The 16204-nt window shown below is 41.6% G+C and overlaps 1 long non-coding RNA gene across 1 annotated transcript in view; it reads right to left on the bottom strand.

Moving 5' to 3' along the window:
- The window catches only part of LOC133754343 (uncharacterized), an 82360-nt gene that overhangs the window by 46659 nt on the left and 19497 nt on the right, over positions 1 to 16204 (bottom strand). The window contains exon 4 of the long non-coding RNA XR_009865215.1: positions 473 to 626. This is a non-coding gene — a long non-coding RNA (uncharacterized LOC133754343). The remainder of the gene's footprint in view (positions 1 to 472; positions 627 to 16204) is intronic.

Here is a 16204-nt window from a genome sequence, read left to right as displayed (position 1 = left end):
AAAAACAGGAAGCAAATCCTGAGAGCAGAAACTTCCTTTCTGGAGGACCAGATCCATTTTCTCAGCTCCTATACACTAAGTAGAACTATAAACCCAGAAAATAAAACAAGAGACCTGGAAATTAACACAGTCACTGGGCATCTTAATTGCCCACCCAAAAGAAGATGACTCACCTGCTGGTTCACCCATCCTGGCATCAGAATTCAGCCAGATTGGTTCACACCTCCTGGAACTGTAGGTGATATCTCCGAGCACATGCACGTTTTACAATACACAATTTAAAATCTATTTAGAACATATGATATGAAACTTACATAATAAAAATTTATAATGTAAAATATAGCATTCAATTTCTAACGTATAATATAATACACAATTTTTCTTCCTTCCCCCTGACTCCTGAAGGCCCAAGTGTCCCCTGCCTCTGTCCAGGCCGGCATATGATAAGCACAAACATTTCAAGAAGACTCACCAGGCGAGGATGGTCAAACCTGAGGGTCCTGTGGAATCCACTGCCACTCCCCTGACCAGCAGCCCGGCCCTTCCTGCGGTGTCGCTCTGGCTGCTCCCTTCCTTATTCTTAGTGCCAGGGCTTAGCACACGTTCCAATGAAGAACTCCACATCGCTGGACACCAAGAAGAGAAAAGGGAAACAGCAGCACTGAGCACCCTTTTTATAAACTCAGAATTCAATGGCATGCATCAGTTCTGATTGTCCAATCAGAAAACAAAGACCAAGCCTATGCAGGCCTGCACAGGGGGTATGGCTCCAGGCTTCTCCTGAGCTCTTACTTTCTGTCCCAAGTAGGAAGCAAGGCCAGGCTCCAGTGTGGTGGGGCCACAGGTCGACTGTTTGTTTCACTTTTGTAATGGAATTTATTCCACCATTCCATTTAAAATTTGACAGAGTTTTTCTCTTTAGGTACCGTATATACTCATCTGCTTTTTCTCCTGAGAGTGTTAAATAAAGTGAAATTGCTTTCATATGACTCATGCCTTCAGAGTGGTGGTTGGTTTTCAACCTCTGGATTACAGAAAGAAAACATGTATGGGATGCTGGCATTGCAGGTGGTGGCTTAACCCCCAGCATCACTACACTAGCCCCTACCCACAGAATTTTAGAAGCCCAATGATTCAGAAATTGATTGTCTCATATGTGGAAGGAATGCAAATGCATAGTTTCGGTAAGTCAGAATTATTTTCATTGCAGTAAACAAGAAAACAAAGATATTTCAATTAGATGATGAGGTGAAAGATATCACACAGATGACTGATTTAGCATCTTCATTACCACTGCTGTATCTTTTCCTCTAACAATTGGTTTAGACGCTTGCTTTAAGCTTGTGGCCAGCCTTGGAAAGCTGGAAATCTTGATGCTAAACAGATGTGAGATGAAATTTAAAACAGAGGCATACCAGCTAGAACCACAGCCTAGACCTAATTCTAGTGTTTACCTCTTGGCGATAATTGGAAATCATAAACTATATATAAGAAAACACCATCTCCACCTCCAGATTCCACATTAAGCACCATGTACACTGACCAATAATACTTTACTCCCTCCTCTTTAATAAAAATAGAATAAAAATAAGTCTATGTCTGCTGCACTATGTTTATAAGATTGTTCTGCTTAAAGATCCACCATTAAATACAAAATTTCAAGGATGTACAATAACTCTAAGAGGTTTCTAACTCAGAGGAAGTTCCAGGAGGCAAAGTTAGGTCTATCCTTGTCTCTAGAAAAGTGGGCAAGCCCTCAGGGCCACAAATGTACCCAAACCCCCGAAGGGACTCAAAAACATGTGAGTGAGCAATATTGAAAAATCACAAGTTGAGAGACTGTGTACTAACAGAACCCTGCCAACCATCTAAATGAAAAGAGAACCATCATGCAGACATTGTGCAGATACCACACCACCTGTGGGTAAGACATCCCAGGTGTGCACAGCACCAGCCCTGGAAATGCCACTCACAGAGTGTAATGGTGCCCACGGGAGCTGTGCAGTGTGACCACTTTGCCAGTAATAACATCTCTACCCAACAGCTCTCGAGTAGCTCAAGAGTATAACAGGTACATCGTGTAAAAACGAGCAGAAGTGATTTTTACAGTTTCAAGAATATCTACCAGCTCACCTCACACAACTCAGTATGTGTCATTTCTGGTGAACACTTTATCAGCAAACTTCAACAAAATTTTCAGGCAAGGTTTTAGGTCAGTGAGTACTGTGGGTCAGCAAGATTCTTTTTCTTTCTACTTGAGGCTTTCTTTGAATGCTTAAAGGTTGTTTTTTAAAAACATTTCATATATTTTAAAGGCAGACTTACAGAAAGAGAGGGAGAGACAGAGAAAGAGAGAGGTCTTCCATACACTAGTTCACTCCCTAAATGGCCACGATGGCCAGGGCTGTGCCAGACTGAAGCCAAGAGCCAGGAGCTTCTTCTGGCTTTCCCACATGGATGCAGCAGCCCAAGCACTTGGGCTACCTTGTGCTGCCCTCCCAAGTGCATTAGCAGAGAGCTGGATTGGAAGTTTAGCTGGGACTTTGAATCAGTGTCCATATGGGATGCTGGCATCACAGGTGGTGGCTTTACCACCTAAGCCACAATGCTGGCAACCAATGTTCTTATTTTTTACTTTAAGATTGACAAAACCACCCAGAAATCTAGAAATTTTATAACACAGCTAATAACTCTGAAAGGACGAGAGTTAATAATGGGTGGAGTAGGGCATTTGGTACAATGGTTAAGGAGAAACTACCTGACCTGCTAAGTGGACAGTGCTGTCTGTGACTGTCCCCCAAACATACTTTATTTTCAGCTGTGAGCACCAGAGCTTTGAAAGCACATTTAATGATGTACAACACAAAGAGGCAGAACGAAGGGCAGTCAGGCACAAGAGTGCACTGCTCTAGTCTTTTCCACACTGAAGGTGCCGAGGTCTGTTCAACACCTGTGTAAATTTCAACAGTCAGCCTTGTGGTAGGGAGAGAGCTGGCATGCAACGCCGCTTCATTCTACAGAATGCTGACAGAGACCTGCTGTCTAGTGGTTAAGATGCTGCATTCTGGTGGTTCCAGTGCTACTGTACATGAACGGCATCACTCTTTCAAAGACACACACATGAGGTTCACTGTTTCATTCTCCTGAACATGGCATTTGACAAAGAAAGTAAGTAGCTCAATTATCTCCCTCTAGCAAATCAAAAGTCAGTGCAGCTCCCCGGCTTCTTCTGGAACCTGCCTGACTGGCTCTTTTCTCAGGCCTTCTGTATTTGCTATTGCCAGGCCCAGCTGGATGGGGCCTTCTACAGGTTATCAGTGGGGCTCAGGCTTTACTGCACGTGGGTCTCTATTCAAGAGACCCATCAGCAGAGAACCTTCCAAGACCATCCGAGTGGCATCCTCTCCTGCACCTGGTCTCCCCACACACACCTCCTCCCTTGTCCTTTTCTCTGCTTTATTTTTCACCTGAAGTCTTCACCATACTTGACAGTATATCCTACTGGATGTGTTCAAGGCTGACCCACTCTAGAATGCAAGCTCGTGAAGGCAGAGCATGGTCTTGTTTACCATGCTATTCCCAGGGTCCCCGGCCAGTAACAGCTTTCAATAAACATTATCTCAATTAATAAACAGGAATGGAAGCCAAACACCTCTGTTTCTAGCTTTGCAGATGCTCACCTCCCTGTTAGCTTTAACAGACTCCTCTACACTGACTGCCCTTGGTGTGCCAACAGGCAGTGATGGAAGGGCAGCTCTCCCCTTCCAGATGTCTTGTGCTAAAGCAGAGAGGCGTCACTGAAAGGAATGTGAATTATCAAAACCTGGTGTTGATGGAGAGCACAGGAGATTTACCTCACTGTTTGTGGGAGTGTAGATGGAGGCAACCCTGGAGGATAATTTAGAAGGACCTAGCAACATTTTAAACAGGACTGTACTTGACCTAGAGATTCTCAAATAACACAGGTCATCAAAACAGCAGTTCCAGGGATGCTCAGGTATGGGTATTCCAGGTTTCTCACTGCAGTATTATTTTAATGGTGAAAAATCAGAATTCTCATACAAAATAGCAACCACTTATGTTGGAATACAATGTAATCTTATACAGTCACTGAAGAGAATTAAATCTATATATTTATAATGATACAACAATTACTATACTGGCAAGTATAAAAGGGAAGATGGAAAACCATCCTATTAAGAGCACAGTTCTGCACAAAGTCATTTCTATGTGCATGTGAGCACTGTACACATACAAATACCCCTTCACACACAAACACAAACACAAACACACACTTTTATTAATGCAGGGAAAGTACCTGTAAAAGGGCACACAAAACTGTCAACAGTGCTTCGGACATCTCCAAACAGAACTGAGGTGTAACTTCCATTTTCTTTTTCTCAACTTCCACTTTCTAAATCATAAATTTTGTAATGTGCACACTTTAGGGACAAGTAAATCACATTCTGCTCAGGGATAAAGCCATAGGAAGAATTAAAAGCGAAAACAAAACAAACAAAAAACTTAGGGGCGAGCGCTGTGCTGTAGTGTTGACTCCTGCCAGCATACCATATAGGCAGCAGTTTGATTCCTAGTATTCCGATTCCAATCTAGCGCCCTGCTAATGTGCCTGAGAAAGCAGAGGAGGATGGCCCAACTCTTGGGTTCCTGCAACCCCTAATGAGAAACCTGGCTCCTGGCTCTTGGCTTCAGATGCATCCAGCTCCAGTCATGGCAGCCATTTGAGGAGTGAACCAGAGGATGGAAGATACCTCTCTCTTCCTCCCTACCTCCCCCACTCCCTCCTTCCCTCCTTCTTTCTCTCTCTCTCTGTCTCTCGCTCTCTCCATCTCTCTGTAATTATGCCTTTCAAAAATATCTTTTAGGGGCTGGCATTTTGGCACAGTGGGTTAACTTCCTAGCCTGAAGCGCCAGCATCCTATATGGGCGCCGGTTCAAGACCTGGCTGCTCTGCTTCCGGTCCAGCTCTCTGCTATGGCCTGCAAAAGCAGTAGAAGAGGGCCCCTGCACCCACGTGGGAGACCCGGAGGAAGCTCCTGGCTCCTGATCAGCGCAGCTCGGGCCATTGCAGCCAATAGGGGAGTGAACCAGCAGATGGAAGACCTCTCTCTCTCTCTCTCTCTCTCTCTCTGTCTCTCCTCTCTCTGTGTAACTATGACTTTCAAATAAATAAATATTTAAAAATATTTTTAAAAACCCTTGAATTTTGACATTAATTTATTGTTAATAATAATCATGCATATTTATGGGCTACAATGTGACATTTCCAAACGCATATACAATGTCTACTGATTAAATCAGGGTAACCAACATTCCTTTACCAATACCACTTTTTGGATACTGGAGTCCTGAAACAGCCCTATTCTGCTTGTTCATGTACCCCATAATGGGTTACTGTGAAGTACAGTCAGCCAGCCATGCCTGAACACCAGGGATGGGGTTTTTGATCAAACTCTGATTTGGTGTGTGTTATCCAACTCCCTCTATCCCCACCACCCATCTTCGAGTAAACATCATTTTGTATTCAAACTGAGGTTTTTAGCTTCCACTTCTGAGGGATAATGGGAAGTATTTATCTGTCTGGCCTGTTCCACTTAACATCCTATCCTTTTGAAACATGTTTAAATCATTATTAAATCTCTGGCTTATTTTCACTTAACATGATGTCCTTTCAGAAACATTTTTAAATCACTGCTAAGTCTAAAGAGGTCATCACGTATATGCTTTAAGCTTCTCAGGAGCATTACATTTCACTTACACTCACGAATACTCTCTAAGAAGTACTTTGGTTTTCACAGAAGATGAAACTAGGGCATGGAGAAATTAAGTTTTGTCCTCAGAATGCAGAATTAGAATCAAATGCTCTGACTTAAAAATTTGCTCTGTGGGCCAACACTGTGGTAAAGTAGATAAAGCTTCCGCCTGCGGTGCCAGCATCCCTTATGGGTGCAGGTTCGTGTCCCAGATGCTATTCTTCCAATCCAGTTTTCTGCTTATGGCCTGGGAAAGCAGCAGTCAATAGCCTAAGTTCTTGGGCCTCGGAAACCATGTAGGGGACCTCAAAGAAGCACCTGGCTCCAGCTTTTGAATCGGTTCAGCTCTGGCCATTGTAACCATTTGGGGAGTAAACCAGTGGACGGAAGACCTCTGTAACTCTACCTCACAAATAAATACATAAATATTTAAAAATTTGCTTTATCTCCCACTGCTTTTCAGAGAGATGGTGGATAAAAAGGTACGCTGGACTCTAAATCCGTTTGATAAAATGGACTAAGATTATGATCAAGAGCAGTGGTAAGCAGGCTTTGAACCACAAGATAGAATAAAAACTATGTTTCTTATCACACCAAGGGTTGGTCCATTACTACTCAAAAGTAAAGCAGTTCATCCTTGTAATTATGCTCACACAACATGCTTTTTTATATACGCTAGCAAATACTCAAGATTTACTTTAAAGAAGAGAAAATGCCAGCTTTGATAAAATGAACGTGCCTGCACTTGAAGGGAAAATGAAACCTTTAGAAGAAAAACAATGAAACCACCAGATTGTGAAAATGATACTTTATCCACCAGGAAGTTTATGAAAGCTGTTTTTCTGTCATATACAAACAAGGTGTCCAAACTCAGGACTGAACAACACATTCTACCAGTGACACACAGCCACAATCCTAAATTATGGTTCTTGCCAAGGCTTCAAATAGAGGCAACATTCCTAATTATGCTGGGTAAGCTCCAACTCCTTCAGGTTTGAGCAAGCAGCAAGTTGTATTCTAATGCTGCAAAGTTCTATCAAGTTCCTAGTACCATGGGTTCAATAAGTTATAACAAACTTAAGATGGTTAATTTATTGATAACAAAAGATTACCAAAAACACTTTTCACATACATTTCCTCAGGTTTTTAAACAAAAGGCATTTTAAAGTTGCTATAGCAATATAAAGGGAAAGTAAAGAATGACCAATCACACCACCACTGTTAAGGTCAGAGATGCTCTGTCTCATCTGCATTCCTTGTAGGTTGGGTCCTATTAGTGCGTCTCAAACACCATTCTGCGGAACTTCGTAGAGTTTTTAATTTCACAAGGCTGTACTGATTATACCTGGTGCCCAATACAGACAACCTAGTGCTGTCCTGCTCAAAAAATCCCAGCAAACCTTGTGGTCAGTTCAATTCTAGAAGTCTTTTCTGCATTCTCATTTATTGCTACTTATATTTCTCAGCTTTTTTATGACTTTTGCACATGGAGCATTCTCTATAATAACTTCAGGTCAGACTTCAGCCCCTGGATCCTCAAGAGTGCAATAATGTACAGTCTGCAGGGCACTGTAAGAAGTCAGCAAGAAGTCCCCTGATGTTAACAGCTCGAGCAATATTGTTTTCTCCTTTAGACCACACCACTAAAATTGCTTTAATTATCCATAAAGGAATTCTTTGTGTTACAGCAAATAAGATTTGACACTAATTCAAATAGGCTAATTTCAACCTAACAAAATAACTTATAGGAATAACTAAAGGAACAAGACAATCACAAAGTTTGGAGGCTGGTGCCGCAGCTCAATCTTCCACCTGCAGTGCCAGCACCCCGGGTTCCAGACCTGGTTGGGGCGCTGGATTCTGTCCCAGTTGCCACTCTTCCAGTCCAGCTCTCTGCTGTGCCCTGGGGTGCAGTGGAGGATGGCCCAAGTCCTTGGGTCCTGCACCCGCATGGGAGACCAAGAGAAGCACCAGGCTCCTGGCTTCAGATTGGCACGGTGCACCAGCTGCAGCACACCGGCCGCAGCGGCCATTGGAGGGTAAAGCAACAGTAAAGGAAGACCTTTCTCTCTGTCTCTCTCTCTCACTGTCCACTCTGCCTATCAAAAAAATATAAAAAATATAAAGATTTGTAAAGACTTGTTATGATACATGTGCGATCTTCAAACATTATATGAAAAATATGTATTACAAAAAAAAGCGTGGGTTTCAAAAAATTTCAGAGGGAGAGCGGCAAGATGGCAGAATAGGAAGGGAACACACTGATAGTTTGCGAAGAGACAGTTTAATAAAAGTGGAGATACTGCAGGTTCAAGGAAGACTTGGGGAAGAAACAGCAGAGGAAACTCTTCTGGAACTAGTGATTCACGGTGGACCTGCGTGGAGGGCGTGAGAGCCCACAGCTTGGGACACCAGTAGCAGAATCAACGCACCAGCGCTGCAACACGAGGTGAGCTGAACCTCAATAGCCCAAGACACTGGCGGGAAATCAAAAGGAGGAGCATAGATGGAATGAGGCTTGAAGCCCTGTAGGGGAATGTTAACCAGGCTAACTAGAAGAGAGAGGAAAAAAAAGTGACCGGTACAGACATGAGTTTCTCTCTCTCCGCTCACCTCTCAAAGGTAAGCAAGACAAAGAGAAGGCGCCATTTTGGACATACATCATAAGCGGCACGAACTCAGGGCTGCAACTGCCCTCAGCCAAGCAGAAAAACCTGACTCTTGGGGGGTGAAATAACAGGAGATTAGGATCTAGTGAATGTGTGGTGCTAATGAAATGAGACTGTGAAAAAAGAGACAATGGGTAAGAGAACTCAAGGAGTTCATGTGTACTTTCCAGAGATGCTACAATTTGGTAACCTTGGCAACCCAGTGGGAGACTGCAGGAGAATTTGAGCCCACATTGAGGGCAGCACAGATTCCCTGTGTGGTCCTTGGAAAACAGCAGGCGAATGTTACACCACCAGAAACCAGAGATCGGAGGCTAACTACCTTCAATTCCACTCAGTTGTGCAGAATTACATCCCTTCGGAATTAAAAATAAATAAAAAGAAAGAGAGATTTACCACGCCTAACCTGGGAGTGTCACCTTGGGGACACCCTTAACCCGGAGGAACCAAATAGAGCTCTCTGGCCACACCCATCTCAAGCCTCTAAGGCTCCATCAAAAATAGACAGTCCACTTAATACAATCATAGTATAACAAGAAAAAAACACCACAGCGAGGGAAGAAGAATCCAAAGAATATCTCCAAGCAACAAACACAGAAACCAAGGAAACAAGAACCAGGAAGACATTATGACACCCCCAAATGAACAAGACACCCCAAGTCAAGATTATGAAGATGATGAGATGAAAGAAATGCAAGATACGGATTTCAAAAAATTTATGATAAGAACACGTAGAAGTTTTCAAAAACAAATGCTTGAGCTACGGAAATCCTTACTGGACAGGATAGAAAATCTCTCTCATGAAAATGAAATCTTAAGGAGGAATCAAAAGGAAACACAGAAACTAGTAGAACAGGAAAGTGTGATAGTGAAGAGAAATCAAAATGAAATCAAGAACTCAATAGATCAAATGACAAACACATTAGAGAGCCTTAAAAACAGAGTCAGTAAAACAGAAGAGAGAATATCGGACTTAGAACACAGAGAACAGGAAAGTATACAGTCAAACCAAAGAAAAGAAGAGGAAATTAGAAATCTAAAAAGTATTGTTGGGAATCTACAGGGTACTATTAAAAAAACCAACATTCGGGTTCTAGGAGTTCCTGAAGGCATGCAGAGGGAGAAAGGATTAGAAGGCCTTTTTAGTGAGATACTAGCAAAAATTTCCCAGGTTTGGAGAAGGTAACCTTCCTAGTACAGGAAGCTCATAGAACTCCTAGTAAACATGACCAAAAGAGATCCTCACCACAACACGTTGGTGGAAGGAAGCTCATAGAACTCCTAGTAAACATGCTCAAAAGAGATCCTCACAACAACACGTCGTAATCAACTCACCACAGTGAAACATAAAGAAAAGATTCTAAAATGTGCAAGAGAGAAACGTCAGATTACTCTCAGAGGATCTCCAATTAGACTCACAGCTGACTTCTCATCAGAAACCCTACAAGTTAGAAGGGAATGGCGAGATATAGCCCAGGTACTAAGAGAGAAAAACTGCCAGCCCAGAATATTATATCCTGCAAAGCTCTCATTTGTGAATGAAGGTGAAATTAAGACCTTTCACAGCAAACAGAAATTGAAAGAATTTGTCGCCACTCGTCCAGCCCTGCAAAAGATGCTTAAAGATGTGTTACACATAGAAACACAGAAACATGGTTACCAATATGAAAGAAGGTAAAGTTTGGAAACCTCACAGCAAAAGATCACAGGAATCTCAAAACATATATTAGAAAATATCTTTGGCAAATGGCAGGGCAAAGTTACTCCTTCTCAATAGTCACACTGAACGTTAATGGCCTGACCTTTCCAGTTAAAAGACACAGATTGGCTGATTGGGTTAAGGAACAAAACCCATCTATCTGCTGCTTACAAGAAACTCATCTTTCCAACAATGATCCATACAGACTGAAAGTGAAAGGCTGGAAAAACATATACCATGCCAACAGAAATGAAAAAAGAGCGGGAGTAGCCATCTTAATATCAGATAACATAAACTTTACCACAAAAACTATTAGGAGAGAGAAAGAGGGGCACTATATAATGATTAAGGGATCCATTCAACAGGAAGATATAACGATTATCAATGTATATGCACCTAATTACAGGGCACCAGCTTATTTAAAAGACTTGTTGAGGGACTTAAAGGGAGACTTAGACCCCAATACAATAGTACTGGGGGACTTCAATACTCCACTCTCAGAGATAGACAGATCAAGAAGGAGACAGTAGATTTAAATGACACTATAGCCCAAATGGATCTAACAGATACCTACAGAACATTTCATCCTACATCTAAGGACTTTACATTCTTCTCAGCAGTACATGGAACCTTCTCTAGCATTGACCACATACCAGGCCATAAAGCAAGTCTCAGCAAATTCAAAAGAATTAGAATCATACCATGCAGCTTCTCAGACCACAAAGGAATGAAATTGGAAATTAGCAACACAGGAATCCCTAGAGCACGTGCAAACACATGGAGATTGAACAACATGCTCCTGAATGAACAATGGGTCATAGAAGAAATTAAAAGAGAAATTTTCTGGAAGTAAATGAGGATAACAGCACAACATACCAAAACCTATGGGATACAACAAAAGCAGTGTTAAGAGGAAAGTTTATATCAATAGGTGCCTACATCAAGAAATTGGAAAGGCACCAAATAGATGAGCTTTCAATTCATCTCAAGGATCTAGGAAATCTACAGCAAACCAGACCCAAAGCTAGTAGGAGAAGAGAAATAATTAAAATCAGAGAAGAAATCAGCAGGATTGAATTTAAAAAATTACAAAAAATCAGCCAAACGAGGAGCTGGTTTTTTTTTTTTATTAAACTTTTATTTAATGAATATAAATTTCCAAAGTACAGCTCATGGGTTACAATGGCTTCCCCCTCCCAAAACTTCCCTCCCACCCACAACCCTCCCCTTTCCCGCTCCCTCTCCCCTTCCAATCACATCATGATTCATTTTCAATTCTCTTTATATACAGAAGATCAGTTTAGTATAAGTTAGGTAACGATTTCAACAGTTTGCCCCCATATAGCAACACAAAGTGAAAAAAAAATACTGTTGGAGTACTAGTTATAGCATTAAATAAGAGTGTGCAGCACATTAAAGACAGAGATCCTACATAATTTTTTTTTAAAAATTAATTAATTTTCTATGCCATTTCCAATATAACACCAGGGTTTTTTTTTCATTTCCAAATATCTTTATATACAGAAGATCAATTCAGTATATAATTAGTAAAGATCTCATCAGTTTGTACCCACGCAGAAACACAAAGTGTAAAAATACTGTTTCAGCACTAGTTATAGCATCACTGCTCATTAGGCAACACATTAGGGACAGATCCCACATGGGATGTAAGTACACAGTGACTCCTGTTGCCAGCTTAACAATTTGACACTCCTGTTCATGGCGTCAGTAATCTCCCTAGGCTCTAGTCATGAGTTGCCAGGGCTATGGAAGCCTTTAGGGTTCGATGACTTTGATCTTATTCCGATAGGGTCACAGTCAAAGTGGAAGTTCTCTCCTCCCTTCAGAGAAAGGTACCTCCTTCTTTGATGGCCCCGTTCTTTCCACTGGGATCTCACTCACAGAGATCTTTCATTTAGGTCTTCTTCTTTTTTTTCTTTTCCATGGTATCTTGGCTTTCCATGCCTACAATACTCTCATGGGCTCTTCAGCCAGGTCCGAATGCCTTAAGGGCTGATTCTGAGGCCAGAGTGTTGTTTAGGACGTCTGCCATTCTATGAGTCTGCTGTGTATCCCACTTCCCATGCTGGATCTTTCTCTCCCTTTTTGATTCTATCAGTTAGTATTAGCAGACACTTGTCTTGTTTGTGTGATCCCTTTGTTTCTTAGACCTATCCAAGCCATCGATTGTGAACTGAAATTGATCACTTGGACTAGTGAGATGGCACTGGTACATGCCACCTTGATGGGATTATATTGGAATCCCCTGGCATATTTCTAACTCCATCATTTGGGGCAAGACTGATTGTGCATGTCCCAAAATGTGCATCTCCCCCCTCTCTTTTTCCACTCTGAAATTTAACAGGGGTCACTTTTCAGTTAACTTTTAAACACCTAAGAATAATTGTGTGTTAATTACAGAGTTCAACCACTAGTACTAGAACAACAACAACAACAGCAACAACAAATACTAAAAAGGATAAAGTATTACATTGTACATCTAGAGTCAGGACAAAAGCTGATCAGGTCATTGTTTCTTATAGTGTCCATTTCACTTCAGCAGGTTTCCCCTTTGGTGCTCAGTTGTCACCGATCAGGAAAACAAATGATATTTGTCTCTTTGGGACTGGCTTAATTCACTCAGCATGATGCTTTCCAGATCCCTCCATCTTGTTGCAAATGACTGGGTTTCATTGTTCCTTACTGCTGTATAGTATTCTATGGAGTACATGTCCCATAATTTCTTTATCCAGTCTACTGTTGATGGGCATTTGGGTTGGTTCCAGGTCTTAGCTATTGTGAATTGGGCTGAAATAAACATTAATGTGCAGATGGCTTTTTTATTAGCCAAATTAATTTCCTTTGGGTAAATTCCAAGGAGTGGGATGGCTGGGTTGTATGGTAGGGTTATGTTCAGGTTTTTGAGGAATCTCCAGACTGACTTCCATAGTGGCCTAACCAGTTTGCATTCCCACCAACAGTGGGCTAGTGTTCCTTTTTCCCCACAACCTCTCCAGCATCTATTGTTGGTAGATTTCTGAATGTGAGCTATTCTCACCGGGGTGAGGTGAAACCTCATTGTGGTTTTGATTTGCATTTCTCTAATTGCTAGTGATCTTGAGCATTTTTTCATGTGTCTGTTGGCCATTTGGATTTCCTCTTTTGAAAAATGTCTATTGAGGTCCTTGGCCCATCTCTTCAGTGGGTTGTTTGTTCTGTTGTTGTGGATTTTCTTGATTTCTTTGTAGATTCTGGTTATCAACCCTTTATCTGTAGTATAGTTTGCAAATATTTTTTCCCATTCTGTCGGTTGCCTCTTCACTTTCCTGACTGTTTCTTTTGAAGTACAGAAACTTCTCAATTTGATGCAATCCCAAATGTTAATTTTGGTTTTGACTGCCTGTGCTCCTGGGGTCTTTTCCAAGAAGTCTTTGCCTGTACCTATATCTTGCAGGGTTTCTCCAATGCTCTCTAATAATTTGATGGTTTTGGGTCGTAGATTTAAGTCTTTAATCCACGTTGAGTGAATTTTTGTGTAAGGTGAAAGGTATGGGTCTTGCTTCAAGCTTCTGCACATGGAAATCCAATTTTCCCAGCACCATTTATTGAATAGACTGTCCTTATTCCAGGGATTAGTTTTGGGTCTTTGATCAAATATAAGTTGGCTGTAGATGTTTGGATTGATTTCTGGTGTTTCTATTCTGTTCCATTGGTCTATCCATCTGTTTCTGTACCAGTACCATGCTGTTTTGATAACAACTGCCCTGTAGTATGCCCTGAAATCTGGGATTGTGATGCCTCCGGCTTTGTTTTTGTTGTACAAAATTGCTTTGGCTATTCGAGGTCTTCTGTGTCTCCATATGAATTTCAGCATTATTTTTTCCAGATCTGAGAAGAGTGTCTTCGGTATCTTGATTGGTATTGCACTGAATGTATAAATTGCTTTTGGGAGAATAGACATTTTGATGATATTGATTCTTCCAATCCATGAGCATGGAAGATTTCTCCATTTTTTGGTATCCTCTTCTATTTCTTTCTTTAAGGTTTTGTAGTTTTCATCGTAGAGATCTTTAACGTCCTTGGTTAAGTTTATTCCAAGGTATTTGATTGTTTTTGTGGCTATTGCAAATGGGATTGATCTTAGGAGTTCTTCCTCAGCCGTGGCATTGCCTGTGTATACAAAGGCTGTTGATTTTTGTGCATTGATTTTATATCCTGCTACTTTGCCAAACTCTTCGATGAGTTCCAGTAGTCTCTTAGTAGAGTTCTTTGGGTCTCCTAAATAAAGAATCATATCATCTGCAAAGAGGGATTCTTGCATTTCCTCTATCTCTTCATCTTCATAATCTTGCATTGGCGTGTCTTGTTCACTTGGGGGCGTCATAGTGTCTTCCTTGCTCTTGTTACCTCGGCTTCTATGTTTGCTGTTTGGCATGTTGGAGATAATTTGTGGTGTTTTTGCTGTGGTGTTTTTTTTTTTTCTCGTTATACTATGCCTCTAAGTGAGCTGTCTGCTTTGTTGGAGCCTTGGGGGCTGTGATGGGTGTGGCCAGAGAGCTATGCTTGTTTCTTCAGGTTTAAGGCTGTGTAAAGAGCGACTCTCCCAGATTTCTCACTCACTTGCTCCTTGCTGGCTCTCTCTCTCTCTCTCTCTCTCTCTCTCTTTTTTTTTTTTGACTCAGTTGGGAGTGGAGTTGAGGGTAGTTGAAATCTGGCCTCTGTGAGTATTTGTTTGATCTACCCCTGGGACCATACACAGAGTTTATGCAGCCCTCAATGTGTTCTCCAGTTTTGCTAAAGATACTGAGTTTGGCTGAGCTTTACATATGTAAAATCGCGGTGCTCTTTGTTTTGCTTGGTGAGTGAAGGGAGAGGCCTCTGTTCCCCCTCCCCGCAATGTCTCGGGGCTTCTGAGGTCTTTGTCTTACCCTCCTCGGTTCCCGCGCTGGCAAGATTCTGTGGCTCTGGCTCCTCTCCCGCCGCTGCCGCTCGGCTCATCTCGGTTGGTTTTCCACGCGGTGGGCTCCCTGTAAGTCCTCTGTGTCTCATCCACAAGATCCGGAAGCGTTTCCTCTGCAGTTTTTTTCTTGAGTCTTTTCCTGAGGCTACAGTAATTCCACTTTTATGAAAGTTTATTTTCCCAAACTAAGGCACACGTCCTCACTATCCGCCATCTTGGCTCCGCCCCAGGAGCTGGTTTTTTGAAAAAATAAACAAAATTGATACTCCACTGGCCCAACTAACTAAAAAAAGAAAAGACCCAAATCAATAAAGTCAGCGATGAAAAAGGAAACGTAACAACAGACACCACAGAAATAAAAAGAATCATCAGAAATTACTACAAGGACTTGAATGCCAGCAAAAGGGAAATCTATCAGAAATGGATAGAATCCTGGACACATGCAACCTACCCAAATAGAACCAGAAAGACATAGAAAACCTAAACAGACCCATAACTGAGAAAGAAACTGAATCAGTAATAAAGGCACTCCCAACAAAGAAAAGCTCAGGACCAGATGGATTCACTGCTGAGTTCTACCAGACACTTAAAGAAGGACTAACTCCAATTCTTCTCAAACAATTCAGAACAAATGAAAAAGAGGGAATCCTCCCAAATTCTTTCTATGAGGCCAGCATCACCTTAATTCTTAAGCTGGAAAAAGATGCAGTATTGAAAGAGAATTATAGACCAATATCCCTGATGAACATAGATGGAAAAATCCTCAATAAAATTCTGGCCAATAGAATGCAACAACACATCAGAAAGATCATCCACCCAGACCAAGTGGGATTTATCCCTGGTATGCAGGGATGGTTCCATGTTCATAAATCAATCAATGTGATACACCACATTAACAGACTGCAGAAGAAAAACCATATGATTCTCTCAATAGACGCAGAGAAAGCATTTGATAAAATACAACACCCTTTCATGATGAAAACTCTAAGCAAACTGGATATGGAAGGAACATTCCTCAATACAATAAAAGCAATTTATGAAAAACCCACGGTTGCCAGCGCCGTGGCTTAACAGGCTAATCCGCCACCTTGTGGAGCCAGCA

The sequence above is a fragment of the Lepus europaeus genome, assembly GCF_033115175.1.
Source record: "Lepus europaeus isolate LE1 chromosome 21 unlocalized genomic scaffold, mLepTim1.pri SUPER_21_unloc_5, whole genome shotgun sequence".
Taxonomy (NCBI): domain Eukaryota; kingdom Metazoa; phylum Chordata; class Mammalia; order Lagomorpha; family Leporidae; genus Lepus; species Lepus europaeus.
Note: the sequence above shows the minus strand (reverse complement) of the source record. Positions and strands in the feature narration are given on the sequence as shown.